Below are 25,207 nucleotides of genomic sequence, written 5' to 3'. Positions count from 1 at the left end.
GAGAGCTTAATGTATAACGTTTACATTATGTCAGGTTAGGGGTCACATCCACTTGAATGTCCTTCATATGACGAACCTCCTACAGAGCAAATGAGGAAAATATGATATATTATGATTTATGTTAGTAACAATACAATATGGGAATTTTATCCCAAAGCTACCTACAGCTAACATATATATATTTAAGTATGTGATCTATGTAAATAAATAAATATATCACAGCTGTAAAACTGTATGGTGGAGGCCTACCCATTTCCCAGGAGCATTGTAAAAAGTGGATTTGGGTACAGTGTTTATTTCCCCCTAATATCTTTGAAGATTCTGAGACCATTAGGGTTAAACATTACAGATATAAATGCAATATATGGAGTAGAAAAGATTGCCTGCCCACCAAAGAATCAACATATGTTCTACATGGTCTATTTCTATCTGAATGTAACACCTCAATCAAGCTTGTTAATTGATCGTTAAGTCATGTTTGTCAGGTAAACGGTCATTAGTGGCCTATATAAGCCTCATACAGGCCATGGGAAGACATTACCTGTTGATAACACAGACTATTCTCATGATCATGGGAGGTGTGAGAGAATTGCTGCTCTTTGTGATGACTGTGGGGGTTGTCAAAGGTTGGTTCACTAACGTTTTATTTGGATTGAAGGGATTTGTTTGGGAAATATGCTTAACTTTATAAGTTGGAGATTCAAATTTGACTGTCTGTTTCTTCCGCATTGGTCATCTATTATTAATATATGTAGCTATTTTGTGTGAACTCAACTTCTGTCAACACTTTCTCCTCAGTTTCTTGTTACCCTGTTGGAAAGTCCCAGAAGCAAGATCAAGTCTCTCTGCAGAGGAGACTTGGAGGTAAGTGTTTCTTTCCACAACCCTTCTAGCTATGTTCTTTGTCACTGTCTATGGTGCTGCTGTGTTTGACACTCATTCAACACCATAGAGTAACTCAGTCTAAATAACGTTGTCAAAGCCTTTGATTTGGTAATTTTGCTTGTGTACCTTAACCTACGTTTTTCAGAGCTGTCATCAAATGACGTCTCCATTGAGCATGCCCTGGCCTTGCTCCGATCCATAGGGTCTGACGCTAAACAAGACAGAGAAGGTACGGCCTGAAACATATACTTTGAAAACTGTTGGGTTCAACATTCGACTGGCAATTCGGCCTAGACCGTGTGGAACAGATGTGTTGCTGTAGAATACCCAACTGTTCCTTTTGTTTTTTCTATAGAGTATTTAGAGACTAACGAAGTAGAATCCCAAGCTTCTCCAAACCATGGTAGCTCTCAGGCAAATGATGCCCTGTCCTCTGAGGAGAAGCTGAGGCGCATGTCCTCTGACGACGCTGCGACTGGCCCGTCTGACGACGCTACCTCTGGAGCTGCGACTGGCCCCCCGTCTGACGACGCTACCTCTGAAGCTGCGACTGGCCCCCCGTCTGACGACGCTACCTCTGAAGCTGCGACTGGCCCCGTCTGACGACGCTACCTCTGAAGCTGCGACTGGCCCGCCTCTGACGACGCTACCTCTGAAGCTGCGACTGGCCCCGTCTGACGACGCTACCTCTGAAGCTGCGACTGGCCCCCGTCTGACGACGCTACCTCTGAAGCTGCGACTGGCCCCCGTCTGACGCACGCTACCTCTGAAGCTGCGACTGGCCCCCGTCTGACGACGCTACCTCTGAAGCTGCGACTGGCCCCCGTCTGACGACGCTACCTCTGAAGCTGCGACTGGCCCCCGTCTGACGACGCTACCTCTGAAGCTGCGACTGGCCCCCGTCTGACGACGCTACCTCTGAAGCTGCGACTGGCCCCCGTCTGACGACGCTACCTCTGAAGCTGCGACTGGCCCCCGTCTGACGACGCTACCTCTGAAGCTGCGACTGGCCCCCCGTCTGACGACGCTACCTCTGAAGCTGCGACTGGCCCCGTCTGACGACGCTACCTCTGAAGCTGCGACTGGCCCCGTCTGACGACGCTACCTCTGAAGCTGCGACTGGCCCCCCGTCTGACGACGCTACCTCTGAAGCTGCGACTGGCCCCCCGTCTGACGCACGCTACCTCTGAAGCTGCGACTGGCCCCCGTCTGACGACGCTACCTCTGAAGCTGCGACTGGCCCCGTCTGACGACGCTACCTCTGAAGCTGCGACTGGCCCCCGTCTGACGACGCTACCTCTGAAGCTGCGACTGGCCCCCGCCTGACGACGCTACCTCTGAAGCTGCGACTGGCCCCCGTCTGACGACGCTACCTCTGAAGCTGCGACTGGCCCCCGTCTGACGACGCTACCTCTGAAGCTGCGACTGGCCCCCGTCTGACGACGCTACCTCTGAAGCTGCGACTGGCCCCCGTCTGACGACGCTACCTCTGAAGCTGCGACTGGCCCCCGTCTGACGACGCTACCTCTGAAGCTGCGACTGGCCCCCGTCTGACGACGCTACCTCTGAAGCTGCGACTGGCCCCGTCTGACGACGCTACCTCTGAAGCTGCGACTGGCCCCCGTCTGACGACGCTACCTCTGAAGCTGCGACTGGCCCCCGTCTGACGACGCTACCTCTGAAGCTGCGACTGGCCCCCGTCTGACGACGCTACCTCTGAAGCTGCGACTGGCCCCCGTCTGACGACGCTACCTCTGAAGCTGCGACTGGCCCCCGTCTGACGCACGCTACCTCTGAAGCTGCGACTGGCCCGTCTGACGACGCTACCTCTGAAGCTGCGACTGGCCCCGTCTGACGACGCTACCTCTGAAGCTGCGACTGGCCCCGTCTGACGACGCTACCTCTGAAGCTGCGACTGGCCCCGTCTGACGACGCTACCTCTGAAGCTGCGACTGGCCCGTCTGACGACGCTACCTCTGAAGCTGCGACTGGCCCCGTCTGACGACGCTACCTCTGAAGCTGCGACTGGCCCCGTCTGACGCACGCTACCTCTGAAGCTGCGACTGGCCCCGTCTGACGACGCTACCTCTGAAGCTGCGACTGGCCCGTCTGACGCACGCTACCTCTGAAGCTGCGACTGGCCCGTCTGACGACGCTACCTCTGAAGCTGCGACTGGCCCGTCTGACGACGCTACCTCTGAAGCTGCGACTGGCCCGTCTGACGACGCTACCTCTGAAGCTGCGACTGGCCCCGTCTGACGACGCTACCTCTGAAGCTGCGACTGGCCCGTCTGACGACGCTACCTCTGAAGCTGCGACTGGCCCCGTCTGACGACGCTACCTCTGAAGCTGCGACTGGCCCCGTCTGACGACGCTACCTCTGAAGCTGCGACTGGCCCCGTCTGACGACGCTACCTCTGAAGCTGCGACTGGCCCCGTCTGACGACGCTACCTCTGAAGCTGCGACTGGCCCCGTCTGACGACGCTACCTCTGAAGCTGCGACTGGCCCCGTCTGACGACGCTACCTCTGAAGCTGCGACTGGCCCCGTCTGACGACGCTACCTCTGAAGCTGCGACTGGCCCCGTCTGACGACGCTACCTCTGAAGCTGCGACTGGCCCCGTCTGACGACGCTACCTCTGAAGCTGCGACTGGCCCCGTCTGACGACGCTACCTCTGAAGCTGCGACTGGCCCCGTCTGACGACGCTACCTCTGAAGCTGCGACTGGCCCCGTCTGACGACGCTACCTCTGAAGCTGCGACTGGCCCCGTCTGACGACGCTACCTCTGAAGCTGCGACTGGCCCCGTCTGACGACGCTACCTCTGAAGCTGCGACTGGCCCCGTCTGACGACGCTACCTCTGAAGCTGCGACTGGCCCCGTCTGACGACGCTACCTCTGAAGCTGCGACTGGCCCCCGTCTGACGACGCTACCTCTGAAGCTGCGACTGGCCCCGTCTGACGACGCTACCTCTAAGGAACTGTTCACCGCTTCATCGGAGCCCCGTTGACCACAAACATGGATATCTGACGTGGGACATGGTGCTCGGGGTCCATGCAAGAGTTCATGGGTACTCTAGTCCAGGTTGTCTGTGTGTGTAACTGCATTTGCTTGTTTTGGCTCAATTAAACATTAACTGTAATACTTGTGTCCTCAGTATTGTTTTGGCGGTTCCTACTTGGCAACATTTATTTTGCATTATAACCATGCTTTGGCCTCAGCAATATATTAATACTTTGACCCCTGTGTTTAAGCTACATTTGCTCAGTGTTGGTCAATTTATGCTAGTAGCATCACATGATGTGGAATGGGTTCTAGTTCATTTTAACTTGATGGTTGTGGAACACAGTGTCTGGGGTTGGTACATATGAGGATGTTGCTAGAATCGGGGTTTCAGTGCTAACTAATATCACGGTTGTCAACTTGCATTTAAATTACTCTGCTGGGTGTCTTCTCTCCTGACTGACTTGGTTTCCTATTAGTGAATGCTTACATGTGAAACCAGCTCTCGTCTCATTAGCCCATCGTTTTGGCGGTTGGTCTTCATATCCCAGTGACAATCCAAACTTTCAGGTTAAATAAGTCAATGCTAACCTGCTTTAGCTGGCAGGCTGCTATCAGGTCCTAGCTCTCCCAGAGTTGCTTGTAGCGCCTCTAACCTAGGGTTTGATGGGGGGGAACAGTTTTACCAGGATTTCCCACCCACTCCGATTACATGGGAGAAATTAACCGGTTAATTTCTATGAAAAGCGTGAGGTGAAGTCTGTTCATACAGGCCTTCTCTATCCGCATGATCAACGCTCGGGGTGTGCGTCGTACTTATAGTCGCCATGAATTCAAAGAGCATGTACACGCAACCTTTAAATGCAGTTAATACAGCAACAAAATTGGCTCCAACTTTTGAGCTACCGGTAGGTATCTGCTTTAATTCAAAACAATTTCTGTGGCACCGCTTTACTCACTTATGCCAACCTGAATTCAGCCTGTTTTGAAGCAAGTTAAACCGTTACGGCCTATGCAAATATTTTGTTTGCTACAGGGTAGGCCTTCCAGGTTATTTTATGTAGCAGGGGCGAAAATCTGATATCAACTTTGGAGGGGACAATTACATGACATTTTCTGAAGAGCAATTCCTGAGGGGGACACCAAAAGTAGTGCTGTAACACACAGCCTACGTTGTAATATGGTAAATGTATATTGAGGAACCAAAGAAATAAGGTGTTTGCCGTACTCCTAACTACCGGTACCCAAAACTACACAACTAATCACAACAGCAATACCATTGCCTTTAACAGATCTTAGTTCAGTCGAGAGTGGGGGTATCCATGGCATTTTCCAATTATGTTCCTATTTTACAAGTCAAAAAAATGGAGAACCTTTCATAATGTTGCCAAACAAAGACTCAACAAACTTACCTGAGACTCCCTGTCTCTGCCAGTCTGTCCCCAGCTCTGCCGTCTGTGTGCCATCTGTTGCCTGCTCTGCCTAATGACATCATTGTGAAACATTTTCATTAGCATTTCACTTCTTTCTTATGAACATTTTATCAACTAGTCTTTGAGATATTAGGCTACTAGGGTTCTTACTTTTGCATTTTGGTGTACTGAAAAATACTCTGATGTCCGTCTTTTTTTCTGCCATTTTTCTACCTGGCTGGCTACACACACACACACACACAGTGTGTAGGTTATTTACAGTAGGAGATGGGCTTCTATCATATCTTCTATCATTCTATATGGGCTTCGATCTAAAAGGTAGCTAGCAAATGTGAAACGGATTGCAGTGACAAGAGTTGACAGCTGTATGAGTTCACCATTTACACAACATATGCTGCAACCTTTTGTAATTTTAACCGTTTGTTTCATATTGGCTGGCTTCCAACAATAGCTGAATTTGCAAAGCTAGCGAGCACAAATTCCGTTTCAGTGGTGTTTGCTATAATCTTTGCTACCCGGGTTAAATAAAGGTGAAATAAAATAAATAAAAGTTCCCTTGCGACAATTTAGCTTTTGCAACGAGACCATTACATATATTTAAGACAATGGTAGAAGAGAGTGTAGTTCTGTTCAGTTTGGACTTCAGTTTATCGCTAACCTTATCACAGGGACTTTGAAGCACTAACTTACATTGCTGATCTTGGAATAAATTGACGATAGCAAAGATTCCATCTTTGACGACGCCACATAAATGGAATAGGTACTAGCTAGCTTAATAGTTAATATTTGCGCGCTAGCTCTGCAAATTCAGCTAGTGTGTGTGTGTGTGTGTGAACCCTGCCAACATAAAACAAATCATTGCTATGGCGCGATTGACTGGATTAACCTCATGTCAGTCACGTGCATTGAGTGCCTTTCAGACAGTAGATACGAACCCTCTGTTACCTTGCCAACTAAGGAACTGGCAGTGGATCAAACCATTGTGAGGCAAAGGGTGGGGGGTCGCAATCTTTTGAAACTTAAAAAAGCTCTATTAACCTCTTGGGGCTAGGTGGGACGCTAGCGTGCCACCCGTGGTGCACTCCATCAACAGCAGGTGCATTTCAAGAGCGGCAAATTTGAATCCAAATAAATGTCAAAATTCAAATTTTTCAAAAATACAACTATTTTACACCATTTGAAAGATAAACATCTCCTTAATCTAACCACGTTTTACGATTTCAAAAAGGTTTTACGGCGAAAGCATAAATTTAGAGTATGTTAGGACAGTACATTTACAAGAGTTGTGTGTAATGTTTTGTCAAGTCAAAGACAGGGTCACCAAAACCATAAAACCAGCTAAAATGATGCACTAACCTTTTACAATCTCCATCAGATGACACTCCTAGGACATTATGTTAGACAATGCATGCATTTTTAGTTCTATCAAGTTCATATTTATATCCAAAAACAGCGTTTTACTATGGCATTGATGTTGAGGAAATCGTTTCCCTCCAATAACCGGCAGTCAAGTCAGCGTCACAAATTAAATAATTAAAATTAGAAAACATTGGTAAAATATTATATTGTCATTTAAAGAATTATAGATTTACATCTCTTGAACGCAATCAACTTGCCAGATTTAAAAATAACCTTACTGGGAAATCACACTTTGCAATAATCTGAGCACTGCGCCCAGAAAAATACGCGTTGCGATACAGACTAGACGTCATGTTGGGGAGATCTAAAATCGAAAATACTATGTAAATAATCCATTACCTTTGATTCTCTTCATCAGATGTCACTTCCAGGTATCACAGGTCCATAACGAATGTCGTTTTGTTCAAAAAAGCTCATCATTTATGTCCAAAAATCTCCGTCTCGTTAGCACATGATGTAAGCCAGCCGGACTTCTCGTCATGAACGAGGGGAAAAAATATATTTCCGTTCGTTCAAACATGTCAAACGTTGTATAGCATAAATCATTAGGGCCTTTTTTAACCAGAACATGAATAATATTCAAGGTGGACGAATGCATACTCTTTTATAACGTATTGGAACGAGGGTACCCAACATGAACTCGCGCGCCAGGTGTCTAATGGGACATCACCGTTCCATGGCTCTTGTTCGGTCAGATCTCCCTCCAGAAGACTCAAAACACTTTGTAAAGGCTGGTGACATCTAGTGGAAGCAATAGGAAGTGCCAAAATATTCCTAAACCCCTGTGTTTTTCAATGGGATAGGTTTAAAGTCAATACAACACATCAGGTATCCACTTCCTGTCAGAAAATGTCTCAGGGTTTTGCCTGCCAAATGAGTTCTGTTATACTCACAGACACCATTCAAACAGTTTTGGAAACTTTAGAGTGTTTTCTATCCATATATAATAAGTATATGCATATTCTAGTTACTGGGTAGGATTAGTAACCAGATTAAATCGGGTACATTTTTTTTATCCAGACGTGCAAATGCTGCCCCCTAGACCCAACAGGTTAAGTGTCTATAATCAGCACAATTGCTTTCATTGCGTATTATTCATATTATTTAAATTACAGAGTTATGTTTACAGTGATATATTGGGGGGGACAAATCATATGTTTTCCCAGGATGGGGGGGTCGTGTACCCCCCGTCCCCCCTGGGATTTCCGCCCCTGTTATGTAGCCTACGTTTGTGTATTGAATGTTATTCTACATTTGTTTGTCTGGGTCTTGAGAATGAGTTACCCTTTCTGACCAAGTCTGTAAAATAATGCGAGAACTGGGGGTATTTTGTCTTGAATAAAAGTAATAACGGAGAAGAATGGCAGGGTCTTGACAAGTTAATTTGATTGTGTAGGCTCACGTTTAATTTATGCTGTGACTAAATGAATATTAACTTGATAATGTACTTTATTGCTGGAGAACAGATGCAATAGGTAGGCCTGAGAAGATTTGATGTAAATATAGCCGAAGAATGGCACATGATAAACTGCGGGTTTAGATTCACGTGCAATTGATCAACTGCGGCGCTATCCATTGTGCTGAATCTCCGCTACAGCGTAACTGTTAGATTATCAGAGATTCAGATTTGTTTCCTCTGACAAAATCATCACAATAACCGAAGTATAAACAGCCACAACCTTCCCAAATTCCCTTGATAGCCAGGTGTAAGGGGAGAGGAAAGGACCGAAATGCATCTTTCAGTGAAAGGTAGGCTACTGTAATAACCTCATATTTGACCCGTCGGCCAACAGTGCCTCATAGACCGGTTAAAACTAGGCTACATCAATGAAATAGTGTGGTGACTTTGAGTTGATTAAATAGCAACAAATACAAGAACCCATTAGTGTATATTTCTCCATGTAGAGTGTTATAATCATGTTGGATTTTATTCGCTGCTTAACACCCTGCATCCCACAGCTGGCTTGCTTCTGAAGCTAAGCAGGGTTGGTCCTGGTCAGTCCCTAGATTGGAGACCAGTTGCTGCTGGAAGTGGTGTTGGAGGGCCAGTAGGAGTCACTCTTTCCTCTGGTCTAAAATAATATCCCAGGGCAGTGATTGGGGACATGTGCTGTCTTTCGGGTGGGACGTTAAACAGGTGTCCTGACTCTCTGTGGTCACTAAAGATCCCATGGCACTTATTGTTAGAGTAGGGGTGTTAACCCTGGTGTCCTGGCTAAATTCCCAATCTGGCCCTCATACCATCACGGTCACCTAATCATCCCAAGCTTACTATTGGCTCATTCACCCGCCCCCATCCCCTGTAACTATTCCCCAGGTCATTGCTGTAAATGAGAATGTGTTCTCAGTCAACTTACCTGGTTAAATAAAACATATGCTTCTAAATAGCACTTTCGGTTTGAACGGGAAGCCTGGTAATTTCTTGCAATTTCCTCAGGAAGGAAAATTGGTAGGTTCTCTGGAAAAGATATGTCTCTACATGACCAATGAGGCCTACCCTCCTCCCCCAGCCATTGGGATGAACTTTGCGGGACCCCCATCCGAATACTCTACCAGGTACGGACGAGACATGGAGACAACTGTTCCTTTAATGTTTTGTACTCGTCTCATTAAAAATGGATTCATACTAAAGACTAGGTCAGAATACATTTGGACTCCCTCGCTCTTTGTCTTTCCCTCTCAAATCAACTCTTTACCGTGAAATGCTTGCTTACGAGCCCACCCCAACGATGCAGAGAACAAAACTATAGAATATATATATATATATATATATATAGTACCAATCAAAAGTTTGGACACACCTACTTATTCAAAGGTTTTTCTTTATTTTGACTATTTTCTACATTGTAAAATAATAGTGAAGAACTCAAAACTATGAAATAACACATATGGAATCATGTAGTAACCAAAAAAGTGTTAAACATATCAAAATCTATTTTATATTTATATAGACTCTTCAATGTAGCCACCCTTTGCACACTCTTGGCATTCTCTCAACCAGCTTCACCTGGATTGCTTTTCCAAAAGGACAGATTTCCACCGGTCTAATGTCCATTGCTGGTGTTTCTTGGCCCAAGCAAGTCTCTTCTTCTTATTGGTGTCCTTTAGTAGTGGTTTCTTTGCAGCAATTTGACCATGAAGGCCTGATTCACGTAGTCTCCTCTGAACAGTTGATGTTGAGATGTGTCTGTTACTTGAACTTTACAGCAGAGGTAACTCTGGGTCTTCCTTTCCTGTGGCGGTCCTCATGAGAGACATAGCGCTTGATGGATTTTGCAACTGCACTTGAAGAAACATTCAAAGTTCTTGAAATTTTCCGGATTCACTGAACTTCATGTCTTAAAATAATAATAGACTTTTGTTTCTCTTTGCTTATTTGAGCTGTTCTTGCCATGATATGGACTTGGTATTTTACCAAATAGGGCTATCTTCTGTATACCACCCCTACCTTGTCACAAAACAAGTGATTGGCTCAAACGCACTAAGAAGGAAATAAATTCCACAAATTAACTTTGAACAAGGCACACCTGTTAATTGAAATGCATTCCAGGTGAGTACCTCATGAAGCTGGTTGAGTGAATGCCAAGAGTGTGCAAAGCTGTCATCAAGGCAAAGGGTGGCTACTTTGAAGAATCTCAAATATAAAATATATTTTGATTTGTTTAACACTTTTTTGGTTACTTCAGGATTCCTTATGTGTTATTTCATACTTTTGATGTTCTACAATGTAGAAAATTGTAAAAAAAAATAAAGAAACCCTGGAATGAGTAGGTGTGTCCAAACTTTTGACTGGTACTGTATATATTGTAACACGAGGAATAAAATACCCAAGAATAAAGCTATATACAAGGAGTACAGGTTCCAGATCAGTGTGCAGGGGTACGAGGTATTTGAAGTAGATATGTACAAGAAGGCTGGGTAAAGTGACTAGGCATCAGGATTGATAATAATAATAATAATAGCAAAATAAAGAACAGAGCAGCAGCTGCAAATGATGAGTGTAAAGGTGTGTGTTTGTGAGAGTGTGTAATGTGGATGCATGTGTGTTTGGGTTGTGTCGGTTTGTGTGTGTGTGTGTGTGTGTGTGTGTGTGTGTGTGTGTGTGTGTGTGTGTGTGTGTGTGTGTGTGTGTGTGGGAGTGTGAATGTAGTGTGTGTGAGTGTGCATATGCTTTGTATACAGTCTAGTGATTGTGCGTAGGGTCAGAGCAAGACCCTTTAACTTTTTGAGGATGCGAGTGCCCATGCCACTTCCGACTGTGCGGGTGTGTGTGGACCATGTTAGGTCGCCAAGGAACAGCCCTGTTGATGTGGATGGGGACGTGCTCTCCCCTCTTGCTCCTTTAGACCACGATCAGCTCCTTGGTCTTACTGGCATTGAGGGAGAGGTTGTCCTGGCACCACAATGCCAAGTCTCTGACCTCTCATCGCCTTCGTGTCGTCAGCAAACTTGACACACTGGGTCCCGACACACTGGGTCCCAACCCACTGGCTCCAACCTCCTGTCTCCAACCCTCTGGATCCAATCTCCATCTCTTCATTACTTGGTTATGAAAACCCCCTGGCCCCAAAGCACTGGCCCAACCTCTCTTCATTACTTTTTAAGGCAGACAGGTCCAGAGGGTGCGCCCCTGGCTGTCCCTCACGTCTAGATCCAGCAGAGACTGAACCAGGACCTCCATAGCATGGTGGTGGCTGTGGTACGCCTGAATAGAAACACAAACACAGTCTCAAGCAAAGTCCAGTGGTACGCCTGAATAGATATATAATCAATGTCCTATAGTAGACCAGTGGTACGCCTGAACAGAAATACAGTGCTAGACCTCTAAAGTAGACCAGAGTCTTTCAATCGGGAGCCCATTTTTGCTCCCGCCCAGCATCAACATCGGAGGTCCCTGCCAAGCGTGTGATTGAGAAACAAACACTCTACTTCTCCTCTGAGGTTGATTAACTCAAATGGCAAAATAAGGAAATCATCCTCATCATCACTGTGTAGAATATGCATGTATTTTACACGAATCAGGAATAGATAGGAATTTGGTGTGTGAGTCTGTCTGGACAGTCAACTTCCTGTGGAAAATCAACACCATGCCTGCTTCCCAGATAGCACCCTATTCCCTATGTAGTGAACTACTTTTGATCAGGGCCTATAAGGATCTGGTCAAAAGTAGTGTACTAAATAGGGAATAGGGTGCCATTTGTCATATGGAGACCACTACAGGAGCAGGTAGGCTTTACTCACAGCGAGGTGTAGAGGGCTGATGGGAGCTCTGACATCAAAGTCGTTCAGGATGTCTGTCCCTGAGCTTTCAATTAGTTGAGGAAAGACAAGGACGGCCAGTTCAGACTTGTAACATATTTACTTGGAAGGTTAGTCTAGTAGCATGTGTAACATGGTAAATCTCAGTGACCAGCCCCTGCAGACATACTGGGGTGTTGCATCCATACCTTAAACAAGCAAGTGTGAGGAAAAGTTACCAACTGGCACTTACCACATCTAAAGGTGTTTCACTTGCAATCTGGAAAAAGAACATCAAGAGTGACGATGCGTCCACGACAAACATGCAGCCACACCTTAAAACCTACTGTTGGGTTCTGAGAATATGAAATATACTAATTCATGTCACTGAGGGAGAGAGCTTAATGTATAACGTTTACATTATGTCAGGTTAGGGGTCACATCCACTTGAATGTCCTTCATATGACGAACCTCCTACAGAGCAAATGAGGAAAATATGATATATTATGATTTATGTTAGTAACAATACAATATGGGAATTTTATCCCAAAGCTACCTACAGCTAACATATATATATTTAAGTATGTGATCTATGTAAATAAATAAATATATCACAGCTGTAAAACTGTATGGTGGAGGCCTACCCATTTCCCAGGAGCATTGTAAAAAGTGGATTTGGGTACAGTGTTTATTTCCCCCTAATATCTTTGAAGATTCTGAGACCATTAGGGTTAAACATTACAGATATAAATGCAATATATGGAGTAGAAAAGATTGCCTGCCCACCAAAGAATCAACATATGTTCTACATGGTCTATTTCTATCTGAATGTAACACCTCAATCAAGCTTGTTAATTGATCGTTAAGTCATGTTTGTCAGGTAAACGGTCATTAGTGGCCTATATAAGCCTCATACAGGCCATGGGAAGACATTACCTGTTGATAACACAGACTATTCTCATGATCATGGGAGGTGTGAGAGAATTGCTGCTCTTTGTGATGACTGTGGGGGTTGTCAAAGGTTGGTTCACTAACGTTTTATTTGGATTGAAGGGATTTGTTTGGGAAATATGCTTAACTTTATAAGTTGGAGATTCAAATTTGACTGTCTGTTTCTTCCGCATTGGTCATCTATTATTAATATATGTAGCTATTTTGTGTGAACTCAACTTCTGTCAACACTTTCTCCTCAGTTTCTTGTTACCCTGTTGGAAAGTCCCAGAAGCAAGATCAAGTCTCTCTGCAGAGGAGACTTGGAGGTAAGTGTTTCTTTCCACAACCCTTCTAGCTATGTTCTTTGTCACTGTCTATGGTGCTGCTGTGTTTGACACTCATTCAACACCATAGAGTAACTCAGTCTAAATAACGTTGTCAAAGCCTTTGATTTGGTAATTTTGCTTGTGTACCTTAACCTACGTTTTTCAGAGCTGTCATCAAATGACGTCTCCATTGAGCATGCCCTGGCCTTGCTCCGATCCATAGGGTCTGACGCTAAACAAGACAGAGAAGGTACGGCCTGAAACATATACTTTGAAAACTGTTGGGTTCAACATTCGACTGGCAATTCGGCCTAGACCGTGTGGAACAGATGTGTTGCTGTAGAATACCCAACTGTTCCTTTTGTTTTTTCTATAGAGTATTTAGAGACTAACGAAGTAGAATCCCAAGCTTCTCCAAACCATGGTAGCTCTCAGGCAAATGATGCCCTGTCCTCTGAGGAGAAGCTGAGGCGCATGTCCTCTGACGACGCTGCGACTGGCCCGTCTGACGACGCTACCTCTGAAGCTGCGACTGGCCCGTCTGACGACGCTACCTCTGAAGCTGCGACTGGCCCGTCTGACGACGCTACCTCTGAAGCTGCGACTGGCCCGTCTGACGACGCTACCTCTGAAGCTGCGACTGGCCCGTCTGACGACGCTACCTCTGAAGCTGCGACTGGCCCCGTCTGACGCACGCTACCTCTGAAGCTGCGACTGGCCCCGTCTGACGACGCTACCTCTGAAGCTGCGACTGGCCCCGTCTGACGACGCTACCTCTGAAGCTGCGACTGGCCCCGTCTGACGACGCTACCTCTGAAGCTGCGACTGGCCCCGTCTGACGACGCTACCTCTGAAGCTGCGACTGGCCCGTCTGACGCACGCTACCTCTGAAGCTGCGACTGGCCCGTCTGACGACGCTACCTCTGAAGCTGCGACTGGCCCGTCTGACGACGCTACCTCTGAAGCTGCGACTGGCCCCGTCTGACGACGCTACCTCTGAAGCTGCGACTGGCCCCGTCTGACGACGCTACCTCTGAAGCTGCGACTGGCCCCGTCTGACGACGCTACCTCTGAAGCTGCGACTGGCCCCGTCTGACGACGCTACCTCTGAAGCTGCGACTGGCCCCCGTCTGACGACGCTACCTCTGAAGCTGCGACTGGCCCCCGTCTGACGACGCTACCTCTGAAGCTGCGACTGGCCCCCGTCTGACGACGCTACCTCTGAAGCTGCGACTGGCCCCCCGTCTGACGACGCTACCTCTGAAGCTGCGACTGGCCCCCCGTCTGACGAACGCTACCTCTGAAGCTGCGACTGGCCCCGTCTGACGACGCTACCTCTGAAGCTGCGACTGGCCCCGTCTGACGACGCTACCTCTGAAGCTGCGACTGGCCCCCCGTCTGACGACGCTACCTCTGAAGCTGCGACTGGCCCCCCGTCTGACGACGCTACCTCTGAAGCTGCGACTGGCCCCCCGTCTGACGACGCTACCTCTGAAGCTGCGACTGGCCCCCCGTCTGACGACGCTACCTCTGAAGCTGCGACTGGCCCCCGTCTGACGACGCTACCTCTGAAGCTGCGACTGGCCCCCCGTCTGACGACGCTACCTCTGAAGCTGCGACTGGCCCCCCGTCTGACGACGCTACCTCTAAGGAACTGTTCACCGCTTCATCGGAGCCCCCGTTGACCACAAACATGGATATCTGACGTGGGACATGGTGCTCGGGGTCCATGCAAGAGTTCATGGGTACTCTAGTCCAGGTTGTCTGTGTGTGTAACTGCATTTGCTTGTTTTGGCTCAATTAAACATTAACTGTAATACTTGTGTCCTCAGTATTGTTTTGGCGGTTCCTACTTGGCAACATTTATTTTGCATTATAACCATGCTTTGGCCTCAGCAATATATTAATACTTTGACCCCTGTGTTTAAGCTACATTTGCTCAGTGTTGGTCAATTTATGCTAGTAGCATCACATGATGTGGAATGGGTTCTAGTTCATTTTAACTTGATGGTTGTGGAACACAGTGTCTGGGGTTGGTACATATGAGGATGTTGCTAGAATCGGGGTTTCAGTGCTAACTAATATCACGGTTGTCAACTTGCATTTAAATTACTCTGCTGGGTGTCTTCTCTCCTGACTGACTTGGTTTCCTATTAGTGAATGCTTACATGTGAAACCAGCTCTCGTCTCATTAGCCCATCGTTTTGGCGGTTGGTCTTCATATCCCAGTGACAATCCAAACTTTCAGGTTAAATAAGTCAATGCTAACCTGCTTTAGCTGGCAGGCTGCTATCAGGTCCTAGCTCTCCCAGAGTTGCTTGTAGCGCCTCTAACCTAGGGTTTGATGGGGGGGAACAGTTTTACCAGGATTTCCCACCCACTCCGATTACATGGGAGAAATTAACCGGTTAATTTCTATGAAAAGCGTGAGGTGAAGTCTGTTCATACAGGCCTTCTCTATCCGCATGATCAACGCTCGGGGTGTGCGTCGTACTTATAGTCGCCATGAATTCAAAGAGCATGTACACGCAACCTTTAAATGCAGTTAATACAGCAACAAAATTGGCTCCAACTTTTGAGCTACCGGTAGGTATCTGCTTTAATTCAAAACAATTTCTGTGGCACCGCTTTACTCACTTATGCCAACCTGAATTCAGCCTGTTTTGAAGCAAGTTAAACCGTTACGGCCTATGCAAATATTTTGTTTGCTACAGGGTAGGCCTTCCAGGTTATTTTATGTAGCAGGGGCGAAAATCTGATATCAACTTTGGAGGGGACAATTACATGACATTTTCTGAAGAGCAATTCCTGAGGGGGGACACCAAAAGTAGTGCTGTAACACACAGCCTACGTTGTAATATGGTAAATGTATATTGAGGAACCAAAGAAATAAGGTGTTTGCCGTACTCCTAACTACCGGTACCCAAAACTACACAACTAATCACAACAGCAATACCATTGCCTTTAACAGATCTTAGTTCAGTCACCAGTGTAAGTTGAGAGTGGGGGTATCCATGGCATTTTCCAATTATGTTCCTATTTTACAAGTCAAAAAAATGGAGAACCTTTCATAATGTTGCCAAACAAAGACTCAACAAACTTACCTGAGACTCCCTGTCTCTGCCAGTCTGTCCCCAGCTCTGCCGTCTGTGTGCCATCTGTTGCCTGCTCTGCCTAATGACATCATTGTGAAACATTTTCATTAGCATTTCACTTCTTTCTTATGAACATTTTATCAACTAGTCTTTGAGATATTAGGCTACTAGGGTTCTTACTTTGCATTTTGGTGTACTGAAAAATACTCTGATGTCCGTCTTTTTTCTGCCATTTTTCTACCTGGCTGGCCACACACACACACACACAGTGTGTAGGTTATTTACAGTAGGAGATGGGCTTCTATCATATCTTCTATCATTCTATATGGGCTTCGATCTAAAAGGTAGCTAGCAAATGTGAAACGGATTGCAGTGACAAGAGTTGACAGCTGTATGAGTTCACCATTTACACAACATATGCTGCAACCTTTTGTAATTTTAACCGTTTGTTTCATATTGGCTGGCTTCCAACAATAGCTGAATTTGCAAAGCTAGCGAGCACAAATTCCGTTTCAGTGGTGTTTGCTATAATCTTTGCTACCCGGGTTAAATAAAGGTGAAATAAAATAAATAAAAGTTCCCTTGCGACAATTTAGCTTTTGCAACGAGACCATTACATATATTTAAGACAATGGTAGAAGAGAGTGTAGTTCTGTTCAGTTTGGACTTCAGTTTATCGCTAACCTTATCACAGGGACTTTGAAGCACTAACTTACATTGCTGATCTTGGAATAAATTGACGATAGCAAAGATTCCATCTTTGACGACGCCACATAAATGGAATAGGTACTAGCTAGCTTAATAGTTAATATTTGCGCGCTAGCTCTGCAAATTCAGCTAGTGTGTGTGTGTGTGTGTGAACCCTGCCAACATAAAACAAATCATTGCTATGGCGCGATTGACTGGATTAACCTCATGTCAGTCACGTGCATTGAGTGCCTTTCAGACAGTAGATACGAACCCTCTGTTACCTTGCCAACTAAGGAACTGGCAGTGGATCAAACCATTGTGAGGCAAAGGGTGGGGGGTCGCAATCTTTTGAAACTTAAAAAAGCTCTATTAAGTGTCTATAATCAGCACAATTGCTTTCATTGCGTATTATTCATATTATTTAAATTACAGAGTTATGTTTACAGTGATATATTGGGGGGGACAAATCATATTTTTTCCCAGGATGGGGGGGGTCGTGTACCCCCCGTCCCCCCTGGGATTTCCGCCCCTGTTATGTAGCCTACGTTTGTGTATTGAATGTTATTCTACATTTGTTTGTCTGGGTCTTGAGAATCAGTTACCCTTTCTGACCAAGTCTGTAAAATAATGCGAGAACTGGGGGTATTTTGTCTTGAATAAAAGTAATAACGGAGAAGAATGGCAGGGTCTTGACAAGTTAATTTGATTGTGTAGGCTCACGTTTAATTTATGCTGTGACTAAATGAATATTAACTTGATAATGTACTTTATTGCTGGAGAACAGATGCAATAGGTAGGCCTGAGAAGATTTGATGTAAATATAGCCGAAGAATGGCACATGATAAACTGCGGGTTTAGATTCACGTGCAATTGATCAACTGCGGCGCTATCCATTGTGCTGAATCTCCGCTACAGCGTAACTGTTAGATTATCAGAGATTCAGATTTGTTTCCTCTGACAAAATCATCACAATAACCGAAGTATAAACAGCCACAACCTTCCCAAATTCCCTTGATAGCCAGGTGTAAGGGGAGAGGAAAGGACCGAAATGCATCTTTCAGTGAAAGGTAGGCTACTGTAATAACCTCATATTTGACCCGTCGGCCAACAGTGCCTCATAGACCGGTTAAAACTAGGCTACATCAATGAAATAGTGTGGTGACTTTGAGTTGATTAAATAGCAACAAATACAAGAACCCATTAGTGTATATTTCTCCATGTAGAGTGTTATAATCATGTTGGATTTTATTCGCTGCTTAACACCCTGCATCCCACAGCTGGCTTGCTTCTGAAGCTAAGCAGGGTTGGTCCTGGTCAGTCCCTAGATTGGAGACCAGTTGCTGCTGGAAGTGGTGTTGGAGGGCCAGTAGGAGTCACTCTTTCCTCTGGTCTAAAATAATATCCCAGGGCAGTGATTGGGGACATGTGCTGTCTTTCGGGTGGGACGTTAAACAGGTGTCCTGACTCTCTGTGGTCACTAAAGATCCCATGGCACTTATTGTTAGAGTAGGGGTGTTAACCCTGGTGTCCTGGCTAAATTCCCAATCTGGCCCTCATACCATCACGGTCACCTAATCATCCCAAGCTTACTATTGGCTCATTCACCCCCCCCATCCCCTGTAACTATTCCCCAGGTCATTGCTGTAAATGAGAATGTGTTCTCAGTCAACTTACCTGGTTAAATAAAACATATGCTTCTAAATAGCACTTTCGGTTTGAACGGGAAGCCTGGTAATTTCTTGCAATTTCCTCAGGAAGGAAAATTGGTAGGTTCTCTGGAAAAGATATGTCTCTACATGACCAATGAGGCCTACCCTCCTCCCCCAGCCATTGGGATGAACTTTGCGGGACCCCCATCCGAATACTCTACCAGGTACGGACGAGACATGGAGACAACTGTTCCTTTAATGTTTTGTACTCGTCTCATTAAAAATGGATTCATACTAAAGACTAGGTCAGAATACATTTGGACTCCCTCGCTCTTTGTCTTTCCCTCTCAAATCAACTCTTTACCGTGAAATGCTTGCTTACGAGCCCACCCCAACGATGCAGAGAACAAAACTATAGAATATATATATATATATATATATATATATATATGTACCAATCAAAAGTTTGGACACACCTACTTATTCAAAGGTTTTTCTTTATTTTGACTATTTTCTACATTGTAAAATAGTAGTGAAGAACTCAAAACTATGAAATAACACATATGGAATCATGTAGTAACCAAAAAAGTGTTAAACATATCAAAATCTATTTTATATTTATATAGACTTCAATGTAGCCACCCTTTGCACACTCTTGGCATTCTCTCAACCAGCTTCACCTGGATTGCTTTTCCAAAAGGACAGATTTCCACCGGTCTAATGTCCATTGCTGGTGTTTCTTGGCCCAAGCAAGTCTCTTCTTCTTATTGGTGTCCTTTAGTAGTGGTTTCTTTGCAGCAATTTGACCATGAAGGCCTGATTCACGTAGTCTCCTCTGAACAGTTGATGTTGAGATGTGTCTGTTACTTGAACTTTACAGCAGAGGTAACTCTGGGTCTTCCTTTCCTGTGGCGGTCCTCATGAGAGACATAGCGCTTGATGGATTTTGCAACTGCACTTGAAGAAACATTCAAAGTTCTTGAAATTTTCCGGATTCACTGAACTTCATGTCTTAAAATAATAATAGACTTTTGTTTCTCTTTGCTTATTTGAGCTGTTCTTGCCATGATATGGACTTGGTATTTTACCAAATAGGGCTATCTTCTGTATACCACCCCTACCTTGTCACAAAACAAGTGATTGGCTCAAACGCACTAAGAAGGAAATAAATTCCACAAATTAACTTTGAACAAGGCACACCTGTTAATTAAAATGCATTCCAGGTGAGTACCTCATGAAGCTGGTTGAGTGAATGCCAAGAGTGTGCAAAGCTGTCATCAAGGCAAAGGGTGGCTACTTTGAAGAATCTCAAATATAAAATATATTTTGATTTGTTTAACACTTTTTTGGTTACTTCAGGATTCCTTATGTGTTATTTCATACTTTTGATGTTCTACAATGTAGAAAATTGTAAAAAAAATAAAGAAACCCTGGAATGAGTAGGTGTGTCCAAACTTTTGACTGGTACTGTATATATTGTAACACGAGGAATAAAATACCCAAGAATAAAGCTATATACAAGGAGTACAGGTTCCAGATCAGTGTGCAGGGGTACGAGGTATTTGAAGTAGATATGTACAAGAAGGCTGGGTAAAGTGACTAGGCATCAGGATTGATAATAATAATAATAATAGCAAAATAAAGAACAGAGCAGCAGCTGCAAATGATGAGTGTAAAGTTGTGTGTTTGTGAGAGTGTGTAATGTGGATGCATGTGTGTTTGGGTTGTGTCGGTTTGTGTGTGTGTGTGTGTGTGTGTGTGTGTGTGTGTGTGTGTGTGTGTGTGTGTGTGTGTGTGTGTGTGGGAGTGTGAATGTAGTGTGTGTGAGTGTGCATATGCTTTGTATACAGTCTAGTGATTGTGCGTAGGGTCAGAGCAAGACCCTTTAACTTTTTGAGGATGCGAGTGCCCATGCCAAATATTTCAGCCTCCTGGCGCGCCCTCTTCACGACTGTGCGGGTGTGTGTGGACCATGTTAGGTCGCCAAGGAACAGCCCTGTTGATGTGGATGGGGACGTGCTCTCCCCTCTTGCTCCTTTAGACCACGATCAGCTCCTTGGTCTTACTGGCATTGAGGGAGAGGTTGTCCTGGCACCACAATGCCAAGTCTCTGACCTCTCATCGCCTTCGTGTCGTCAGCAAACTTGACACACTGGGTCCCGACACACTGGGTCCCAACCCACTGGCTCCAACCTCCTGTCTCCAACCCTCTGGATCCAATCTCCATCTCTTCATTACTTGGTTATGAAAACCCCCTGGCCCCAAAGCACTGGCCCAACCTCTCTTCATTACTTTTTAAGGCAGACAGGTCCAGAGGGTGCGCCCCTGGCTGTCCCTCACGTCTAGATCCAGCAGAGACTGAACCAGGACCTCCATAGCATGGTGGTGGCTGTGGTACGCCTGAATAGAAACACAAACACAGTCTCAAGCAAAGTCCAGTGGTACGCCTGAATAGATATATATTCGATGTCCTATAGTAGACCAGTGGTACGCCTGAACAGAAATACAGTGCTAGACCTCTAAAGTAGACCAGAGTCTTTCAATCGGGAGCCCATTTTTGCTCCCGCCCAGCATCAACATCGGAGGTCCCTGCCAAGCGTGGGATTGAGAAACAAACACTCTACTTCTCCTCTGAGGTTGATTAACTCAAATGGCAAAATAAGGAAATCATCCTCATCATCACTGTGTAGAATATGCATGTATTTTACACGAATCAGGAATAGATAGGAATTTGGTGTGTGAGTCTGTCTGGACAGTCAACTTCCTGTGGAAAATCAACACCATGCCTGCTTCCCAGATAGCACCCTATTCCCTATGTAGTGAACTACTTTTGATCAGGGCCTATAAGGATCTGGTCAAAAGTAGTGTACTAAATAGGGAATAGGGTGCCATTTGTCATATGGAGACCACTACAGGAGCAGGTAGGCTTTACTCACAGCGAGGTGTAGAGGGCTGATGGGAGCTCTGACATCAAAGTCGTTCAGGATGTCTGTCCCTGAGCTTTCAATTAGTTGAGGAAAGACAAGGACGGCCAGTTCAGACTTGTAACATATTTACTTGGAAGGTTAGTCTAGTAGCATGTGTAACATGGTAAATCTCAGTGACCAGCCCCTGCAGACATACTGGGGTGTTGCATCCATACCTTAAACAAGCAAGTGTGAGGAAAATTACCAACTGGCACTTACCACATCTAAAGGTGTTTCACTTGCAATCTGGAAAAAGAACATCAAGAGTGACGATGCGTCCACGACAAACATGCAGCCACACCTTAAAACCTACTGTTGGGTTCTGAGAATATGAAATATACTAATTCATGTCACTGAGGGAGAGAGCTTAATGTATAACGTTTACATTATGTCAGGTTAGGGGTCACATCCACTTGAATGTCCTTCATATGACGAACCTCCTACAGAGCAAATGAGGAAAATATGATATATTATGATTTATGTTAGTAACAATACAATATGGGAATTTTATCCCAAAGCTACCTACAGCTAACATATATATATTTAAGTATGTGATCTATGTAAATAAATAAATATATCACAGCTGTAAAACTGTATGGTGGAGGCCTACCCATTTCCCAGGAGCATTGTAAAAAGTGGATTTGGGTACAGTGTTTATTTCCCCCTAATATCTTTGAAGATTCTGAGACCATTAGGGTTAAACATTACAGATATAAATGCAATATATGGAGTAGAAAAGATTGCCTGCCCACCAAAGAATCAACATATGTTCTACATGGTCTATTTCTATCTGAATGTAACACCTCAATCAAGCTTGTTAATTGATCGTTAAGTCATGTTTGTCAGGTAAACGGTCATTAGTGGCCTATATAAGCCTCATACAGGCCATGGGAAGACATTACCTGTTGATAACACAGACTATTCTCATGATCATGGGAGGTGTGAGAGAATTGCTGCTCTTTGTGATGACTGTGGGGGTTGTCAAAGGTTGGTTCACTAACGTTTTATTTGGATTGAAGGGATTTGTTTGGGAAATATGCTTAACTTTATAAGTTGGAGATTCAAATTTGACTGTCTGTTTCTTCCGCATTGGTCATCTATTATTAATATATGTAGCTATTTTGTGTGAACTCAACTTCTGTCAACACTTTCTCCTCAGTTTCTTGTTACCCTGTTGGAAAGTCCCAGAAGCAAGATCAAGTCTCTCTGCAGAGGAGACTTGGAGGTAAGTGTTTCTTTCCACAACCCTTCTAGCTATGTTCTTTGTCACTGTCTATGGTGCTGCTGTGTTTGACACTCATTCAACACCATAGAGTAACTCAGTCTAAATAACGTTGTCAAAGCCTTTGATTTGGTAATTTTGCTTGTGTACCTTAACCTACGTTTTTCAGAGCTGTCATCAAATGACGTCTCCATTGAGCATGCCCTGGCCTTGCTCCGATCCATAGGGTCTGACGCTAAACAAGACAGAGAAGGTACGGCCTGAAACATATACTTTGAAAACTGTTGGGTTCAACATTCGACTGGCAATTCGGCCTAGACCGTGTGGAACAGATGTGTTGCTGTAGAATACCCAACTGTTCCTTTTGTTTTTTCTATAGAGTATTTAGAGACTAACGAAGTAGAATCCCAAGCTTCTCCAAACCATGGTAGCTCTCAGGCAAATGATGCCCTGTCCTCTGAGGAGAAGCTGAGGCGCATGTCCTCTGACGACGCTGCGACTGGCCCGTCTGACGACGCTACCTCTGAAGCTGCGACTGGCCCGTCTGACGACGCTACCTCTGAAGCTGCGACTGGCCCGTCTGACGACGCTACCTCTGAAGCTGCGACTGGCCCGTCTGACGCACGCTACCTCTGAAGCTGCGACTGGCCCGTCTGACGACGCTACCTCTGAAGCTGCGACTGGCCCGTCTGACGACGCTACCTCTGAAGCTGCGACTGGCCCGTCTGACGACGCTACCTCTGAAGCTGCGACTGGCCCGTCTGACGACGCTACCTCTGAAGCTGCGACTGGCCCGTCTGACGCACGCTACCTCTGAAGCTGCGACTGGCCCGTCTGACGACGCTACCTCTGAAGCTGCGACTGGCCCGTCTGACGCACGCTACCTCTGAAGCTGCGACTGGCCCGTCTGACGACGCTACCTCTGAAGCTGCGACTGGCCCGTCTGACGACGCTACCTCTGAAGCTGCGACTGGCCCGTCTGACGCACGCTACCTCTGAAGCTGCGACTGGCCCGTCTGACGCACGCTACCTCTGAAGCTGCGACTGGCCCGTCTGACGACGCTACCTCTGAAGCTGCGACTGGCCCGTCTGACGACGCTACCTCTGAAGCTGCGACTGGCCCGTCTGACGCACGCTACCTCTGAAGCTGCGACTGGCCCGTCTGACGACGCTACCTCTGAAGCTGCGACTGGCCCGTCTGACGACGCTACCTCTGAAGCTGCGACTGGCCCGTCTGACGACGCTACCTCTGAAGCTGCGACTGGCCCCGTCTGACGACGCTACCTCTGAAGCTGCGACTGGCCCGTCTGACGACGCTACCTCTGAAGCTGCGACTGGCCCGTCTGACGACGCTACCTCTGAAGCTGCGACTGGCCCGTCTGACGACGCTACCTCTGAAGCTGCGACTGGCCCCGTCTGACGACGCTACCTCTGAAGCTGCGACTGGCCCCGTCTGACGCACGCTACCTCTGAAGCTGCGACTGGCCCGTCTGACGACGCTACCTCTGAAGCTGCGACTGGCCCGTCTGACGACGCTACCTCTGAAGCTGCGACTGGCCCCGTCTGACGACGCTACCTCTGAAGCTGCGACTGGCCCCGTCTGACGCACGCTACCTCTGAAGCTGCGACTGGCCCCGTCTGACGACGCTACCTCTGAAGCTGCGACTGGCCCCGTCCTGACGACGCTACCTCTGAAGCTGCGACTGGCCCGTCTGACGACGCTACCTCTGAAGCTGCGACTGGCCCCGTCTGACGACGCTACCTCTGAAGCTGCGACTGGCCCGTCTGACGACGCTACCTCTGAAGCTGCGACTGGCCCTCGTCTGACGACGCTACCTCTAAGGAACTGTTCACCGCTTCATCGGAGCCCCCGTTGACCACAAACATGGATATCTGACGTGGGACATGGTGCTCGGGGTCCATGCAAGAGTTCATGGGTACTCTAGTCCAGGTTGTCTGTGTGTGTAACTGCATTTGCTTGTTTTGGCTCAATTAAACATTAACTGTAATACTTGTGTCCTCAGTATTGTTTTGGCGGTTCCTACTTGGCAACATTTATTTTGCATTATAACCATGCTTTGGCCTCAGCAATATATTAATACTTTGACCCCTGTGTTTAAGCTACATTTGCTCAGTGTTGGTCAATTTATGCTAGTAGCATCACATGATGTGGAATGGGTTCTAGTTCATTTTAACTTGATGGTTGTGGAACACAGTGTCTGGGGTTGGTACATATGAGGATGTTGCTAGAATCGGGGTTTCAGTGCTAACTAATATCACGGTTGTCAACTTGCATTTAAATTACTCTGCTGGGTGTCTTCTCTCCTGACTGACTTGGTTTCCTATT

The 25,207-nt window shown here is 46.1% G+C and overlaps 3 pseudogenes across 2 annotated transcripts; all 3 read left to right on the top strand.

Moving 5' to 3' along the window:
- The first annotated feature begins 520 nt into the window (after window positions 1–520).
- Window positions 521–3,205, top strand: LOC123743196 (polysialoglycoprotein-like; annotated as a pseudogene).
- Window positions 3,206–12,894: 9,689 nt separating this feature from the next.
- On the top strand, window positions 12,895–15,055 carry LOC123743197 (polysialoglycoprotein-like; annotated as a pseudogene). The gene is made up of 4 exons (XR_006770020.1): window positions 12,895–13,000; window positions 13,173–13,238; window positions 13,405–13,488; window positions 13,615–15,055. The product of XR_006770020.1 is annotated as a polysialoglycoprotein-like (transcript).
- A 7,464-nt stretch (window positions 15,056–22,519) lies between these two features.
- LOC123743194 (polysialoglycoprotein-like) lies at window positions 22,520–24,869 on the top strand (annotated as a pseudogene). Its single transcript, XR_006770019.1, has 4 exons — window positions 22,520–22,625; window positions 22,798–22,863; window positions 23,030–23,113; window positions 23,240–24,869. The product of XR_006770019.1 is annotated as a polysialoglycoprotein-like (transcript).
- Window positions 24,870–25,207: the final 338 nt, after the last annotated feature.

This window comes from Salmo salar, chromosome ssa05 (genome assembly GCF_905237065.1).
Source record: "Salmo salar chromosome ssa05, Ssal_v3.1, whole genome shotgun sequence".
Classification (NCBI taxonomy): Eukaryota; Metazoa; Chordata; class Actinopteri; order Salmoniformes; family Salmonidae; genus Salmo; species Salmo salar.
The sequence above is the reverse complement of the archived record's forward strand: the minus strand, read 5'-3'. Positions and strand labels throughout refer to the sequence as shown.